Source organism: Bombus pascuorum, chromosome 12 (assembly GCF_905332965.1).
Source record: "Bombus pascuorum chromosome 12, iyBomPasc1.1, whole genome shotgun sequence".
Taxonomy (NCBI): Eukaryota; Metazoa; Arthropoda; class Insecta; order Hymenoptera; family Apidae; genus Bombus; species Bombus pascuorum.
Window position 1 is genome coordinate 10,931,874 of NC_083499.1, and position 7,030 is coordinate 10,938,903.

Genomic DNA, 7,030 nt, shown 5'->3' on the forward strand with positions numbered 1-7,030 from the left:
TGATGCAAGACTAGAAAAACGAATTTCTAAGATTTCTTTATCGAGGAGCAAGTCAACCTATCTTTTCTTGCAATCATCATCATAAGATCAACGTATTTATTTGTTACAAAGCGTTCGGTTATCTTTCACGTTATCACGAACAACTTTCTCTATATGTATAAGAAAATAGTTTACCTTAATTTTGTCATAAATCGTTTAAATTGTAATAAAATTTCAAATGCTTCGGTGTAATAAAATCCTCTAGAATGTACTTACATTTGATGCGCGATTATTCAGAAATGGTAACGATCATTTATTGCTGAAATATTATTTCTTGAAACAAATACTACACAAGTTTCCAGATGTTCCGCGTCGTATTTAATTCCGAATTGATCGAGTACCGTTTATAGAACAAATTTCAAAGGTTCCGTTTAATAGTCGTCATAAAGGAGCATGCAGTGCGTCTGCTTACACTAATTTCTCTTGTGAAATGTGAATCCGTTTGCAATGATCGCGTACATTTTCCCCTCGAAATACGCGTACATCTCAGACACACATTATTTAAGGTTATTATGCAAGGTTCAAGCAGATCTAGATACGCTCTGCGTCACTTCGATTATGAGATTTATTAAATAAATTTTTATTTTTCCCGAAAAGTGCTGATAATTTGCACAAAGTGACATAGGTACGTTTTTGTAAGTACGTTCACCTCGTGGCGTGTCTATTGCCACCATATCCTTGTTTTCTTTTTAATCCTCATCATACTTATTTTTATTGCACTATGTTCTAACGATGTATAATAAATTAACAATGGATCGTTCGCTTTGAACTTGAAATTAAAGGGCAATTAAATTCGATAATTCAAACAAATTCGGCTCGACGATTTCGACCACACATTAACGTTCCTAGTCGCGCAATTGTATCAAACGAATGTTACTAAATTGACGAAAATATACGTTTGAAGAATACGAAAGAAGACCGACATAAATCGCATCTTTTTTTTATTTTATAAGAGCGTGACTTTCATATTTAATACTTGTTCAACTGATTCTATGTTACCAAAAGATTTTTATTTAATTTTTATACTAAATTTAGCTTTTGCTCACTATAGGCGTATCGAATATCTTTAGAAGATCCTTTTCTTTGTATCAGACGTGATTTTCTCTTTTCAATTATAATTACGTCGCATTAAACTATTTCCATTTGAATATAAAATGACACTAATGTCAGACAAATTAATAGAGGTCGACTTATGAAATTTTCTCCTGTGATCTTTATTTGTATCGTGTTTAGAATAATCATTTTCTACGAATACAAATCTAGAATGATTCAAGCAGCACGTTATTACTGAAATGTTATTTATCTTTGTAAATATTTATATCTTTAATGTTATTCATTAATTAAGTTCCAAATTTTACTTTCAACTTTTATATATTGGTAATAACTTTACCAATGTTTAATATTTCATATTTAGAAAAAGAAAATACTGTTAGTCTGTAACCCTTTCGTTACTGACGGTGACTGCTATATAGTCATTCGTCGCTGGTGCGTTCGACGAAATTTACAATGTTTTATGATCTATAATATTTATTTTTAATACACTGACTGGTTATCTTTGTAAGTAGCATGTAATTATAAATAAAAGATTACGAGGTAAATCACGTATTTTTTTCAATAAATCGAGTCAATCGATTTTAGTATCGACAACCTATTAATTACAGTTTTACCGCGTGTACATACGAAGATTTTGTATCGAGTAGGTATATAATTATTTCCGTAGCGAAAGGGTTAGCGACAATGTATACCTTCGATACAGTTATAAAGTGATAATAATTTAATATAATTGTAAATGCAAAATTGCACACAATGCACATAATATGAAAGAATACATGAAATGTCCAAAATACACTGCTTTTTATAATATTTGACAGGTGAAACAATTTTCCATCGAGGTATTAACTACTTAACTTACGCAATAATAATAATACGTCATTTTTGAGTTACATTCTCAAAAGCATGAATTTCCATACAAATTCACAGTTCGATAATTAAGTACTTACTAAGGAGAGCGGAAAACACTGAAAGAAGAAAACTGCAAGAGCAGTGAAAATGGCTGTATTTACGGTTCTAGCGTGAAAAACATACAAGAAGCTAAAAAAGGAAAAGCGAATAACGTGGCTTACTATCACGGTCGTATACTATGTATTAAATCATTCCGGAAGCGGAGATTATAACGGGGCGTAATATGGCGACCGAGTGCCAATTTCAAAGCATAATGTCATCCACATTTTTCCTCGTCCATCCTTTCTCCCTCTTCCCTTCGTAGTGTTTACGTGGATGTAAACGACAGCGTGTACGAGTGGATGAACATAACGAGAATTTTATAACATCGTGGCCGGTGACACTTTTGTTTTTACAGCTTGTAAGGTATCGTGTAAAAGTGTCCGGAACGATGGTCGCCAGGAGTATCGTGGCAGAGGAACGAAACAACACACGAGAAGAAGGAAGAGAGGAAGAGAGACGATAGCCAGAGACCGCATTGTATCCAGTTTATCGGCATTTATCTACTCGTATCGATCGATCTGACCATTGTAGTTATTTATCTAACGATCTATAAATGAAACGGGTGTTGCGCGTGCATCGTGAAATTCAAACTTTTACGATTTTTTTTCGATAGATCGAAAAAAGGGACAAACCAGGTATGGTCGAACTACAAGTACGCGAGGCGGGACATCGTGAGCGCAATTTTCGATAAACAAAATCCCCGAAGCATGCACGTATCGTTATTCGTGAACTCAGTGTATTCGGCGTATTTAATTGTTATACTATAACGCGTTAAATAAATGCTGATACGATTCATGGCGTTACTCAGGATGCGTGAACTTTCTACTCCTATCCTTGTCCTCCTACCGTGTTATAGACGGTATATCCGGTTTAAATATATACACAGTATCGTCTCGCTAATTACTAAAAATGCGAAGAAATATTTTATATAAAAGAAGCTTAATAAAATATTTACATCTCTTTTTTCAAATTGTTACTTATACAGGATTCGTTGGTATTTGCAGGCCATTCAAAAGTACTCGATACATTTTTGTTCAAATTATATACATCGGTGAAATGATCCTGAAATATGTAATAAAACGTGTGGTTCCATTAAGAAAATTTACATTAGAATTTCTACAAATAATATTTCAGAATATTTCATGTTTGTTTCATGTAGAATACCGATTGAAGTTTCACGTTTAATCGGAGCATGAATCGCTTTGTTCTGTCGTTTTTATCGTGTATTAAAATTTCCTTTCAACTACTATATTACAGTTTCCTATTTATGTTCGTAAATGTAACAGATTCACCAAATGCAACACCAATATCTCTTCAGTTTCTCATAGACAGTTGCAAAATAGTTTGTCTGATAAAAATATAATTAGTGAAATATTGCGCTTTAGACTCGTTGAAGTCTGGAACTATTCGATATTGCATATTACCATATTCATTTTCATTTCAGTCTAGTCATTTTACCGTAATTTATAAAAGTCAGGAGTGTGCAGGGAAAAAATTTCTCTCTTAAAAAGATTTAGCAATAAGAAAGTAGTTCACTCTGACGCGCAATGTACATATAGATCAGCCGGGCTAGGACACAAAAACTTAAAAATATTATAAAAAGCGGTTAAGAGACGAAAGGCCAGATCGATTAAATTCTGATCGGCCAAGACCCGAGTCTGCATCCTTCTTTCATCCAGTCACTGCGCCATAACTTATCGAGAAACATAGGAAGTACCTTTTTCATATCTTTATCTTTTCACGGTAGTTTAAAACTGGACAGACGATGAGGAAAATTGACATCGTTTTGTCTATAACAATCCTGCTGCAGTCCTGTTTTGCGGCCAAGTTTCAGGACAAAAAATACAACACAAACAAGAATACACAAAAGCTCCGCTCCCCAGCGGCTAAAATCCAAAAAATAAAAAAAAATAAACACAAAAACCGTAAGACCACGACACATAATATAGCGTGGCTACGTCGTAGCGTCGCGTATCGGTACTTTTGCCTAACACGCTTTACTCTAATTCATTGTTTATTGTGAATTTCAAAAATGTATCAAAAAAAAAAAAAAATCTTGGCAAAATAAAGGATTTAAAAAAAAAAATCCTGCTGACGATATGCTAAAATTTAAAACGTGGTTAGCAAAATTTTATTTCATATTCAAGAAAATATTGTGCAGCTCAATATCTGAATTAAAGCTTTCTTAATATATTTTACAATTTTGATAAATGTAAAAGATACAGTCGTTAGGCCGACAAAGTGTTCAAATCATTTGCATAGATATGTCGAGTACGTTTCGTAAATACGTTTGTCGTATTACTTTGGACGCGATTGAAGAGGAAGGATGAACAAACGCATTGAACAGAGGCGTATGCACATACATAACGTATAGTACGCATACAGAGTAACGTACGTGTACCGGTTCCATTTCGCAATGTAGATCGACGAAGAAGATGCGAAGAAGATGGCGAAAGCTGAAGAACTGACTGATAGTACGATTTATGCAGATTACACGAGACTCACCGGTTCGAATAATGTTTGAAATAAGTTGAAGGACTCGTCTTATCTTTCTTCCGATTGCTTCATAGTTACGTACGTATTTGTCGTGGCATCACGACTTGTTAAGTTAGGGCCTCGTTGAAAATTAGTCATTTTACCTGCAGATATTCTCTTCTCGTGCCTTCTCGCATTAATTTATGTAGAGACAATGAACATTTAATTAATGCATCTTTAATGACTACAAAGTACTTCGTTATCTTGGAAATTATTTACGGGGACTTTGTGTATTACAATTCGATTGCTTAAAAGAGAAGCATCACGATATAAATATTGTTCTATGTAGATTTGAAGCGAAGATATAATTTTATTAACGTTGATACAACGCATATGATAAACCACCACGTTTTAAATATCGTCAGCAGGATCTTTTTTTTAAATCGTTTATTTTGCCAAGATTTGTTTTCTTTTTTTGATACATTTTTGAAATTCAAATAAACAATGAATTAGAGTAAACGTATATATTAAGATAAACAATAATTTAGACCTGTATCGAACAATGTAATTATACTACAGGTATGCTATATCATACTATACTATAGATATCAATTATTCGATAATATAAGACATATAAGAAATTACGCAGCAGATAGTATCTGCTAATAATCTAAGTATTTCAAACAGTAAATAAAGTAAAAAATATAATTAGACTTTACTTCTTCATTAGTCGTGTAAAATTAACACTGGCTATACATTTAATAGAGTCGTGATGAATTATCAGTAGAAATAAAAATTGTAGTATCTTCAAACCATCTAATAAATTCTATCGGCATCCTTGCAGGATTATTATATCAGTACGTACATATTTCCATGCAGTTTCCTTTACTTTTAATTTCCCACTAATTGATTTATCTGCGTTAATAATCCATAATTTTCTGTTAATTGTCTCATTTAACTTCACTTTTACACTTTCTACTTTGGAGCCGGATCTTTTTCTAATAACTCATCACGCGTTGCATTATCTCACCAACGTAACAGTATCATTCCCCACCAATCCTCTACGTTAATTAACAAGGTGTTCCACTTATTTCAATTCTTCGACAGAAGGTACAGTTGTTTGTAGCGTGGATAATTGTTTCTACGAACATTGTTCTCGCATCGTGCTAGAAACAAGTGCGACTTGTTGCTCGTTTTAAGATCAAGCTCGTTATTATTAAATTCTTTGATTTCACATTCTTCGGTTTCTTCCTTACACGCGATCAATTTTTCCTAAATCGTTTCTTCGAAGATGAACGATCATTTTTCGTCAATTAGGCTCTAGCTTTCGCGTGCACGGATGTCATTTGTGAGTAATAGCGTGCATGGAGACTTCTGTGCGCTGTAATTTATTTAAATGTAACTAATCTGTAGCTAAAGCTAGAACGATGATAATAACACGAAGGAAAAAATCTCACGGCCCTTCGGAATAAAAGCTTCGAACGTCGATCGTCCTTTTTCGACGTTCGAGAAAGGACGGTTCGTCGTTCCTTGCTATTAACCCATTAAGAGAGTTAGTATTATCCCAACGTTGCGTGAATGCAATTTACGTTACCGAACTCCGTTTTTTAGGTTACAGTTGCGAAAGGCAATTTCAAGAATTTTAGTTCTTCCTTTTGCTGTTTCTTTCTCCACGTAAATCCCATGGTTTCCAAAGTTTGAAGCAACTCAAGTATTTATAGCGTTATGATTTATAATAATTCGCTTATGTAGATTGTGGACTTTTACGCATTTATCAACAAAATTAAACATGCAAAAATGCATAAAATGTATACATATACGCAGAAGTATATAAAATACGCAAATTATAGTATTGGTTATGATATTTAGCTGTTTTGTACCTCTAATTAGTGTCTACATATTGCACTAATACATTTTCCATATCTTGGAGAAATAATGTATAGGGTGATATATTAATATTTACCAGTAACGAACTAATCCGTTCGAAATTTTAATTTTTAGGTACATGGTATCGTTTTATTCTGAAAAATGTATAGTATCGATATCATGTTAATCAAACATGCGAAACGTACATATTTTTGTATACTTTATTTTGTACTTACCTACTTACGATTTATATATATACATAAGGTACAGTTATACATTATCAGGGCCTTATGCACGTTAAATTATTATGGAAATTTAAATTATATACTAGCTGTAATTTGTTCGCATATACCGTAGAGTTTTAATTATAGGGATAGTAAGGCAAAACCATACATTTTACATATTTTCTATCCTAACAGAAACCAGCACTGTAAAAATGATATTGGACATCAATGGGCTGAATGGGAGTTTTAAATAAATTTTAAATAACAAAAAACCTTCTTTTAACACAATTATTTCGCTAAAAAGGAAAATACAATTTTCGGTTGCACGAGAATATCTAAAATTTCCTACGTAAAGAGATTTAGGATAATAAAAATGTTTTATTTCTATCGAAGCAATTGGAATCTACACGAAGAGATTACTT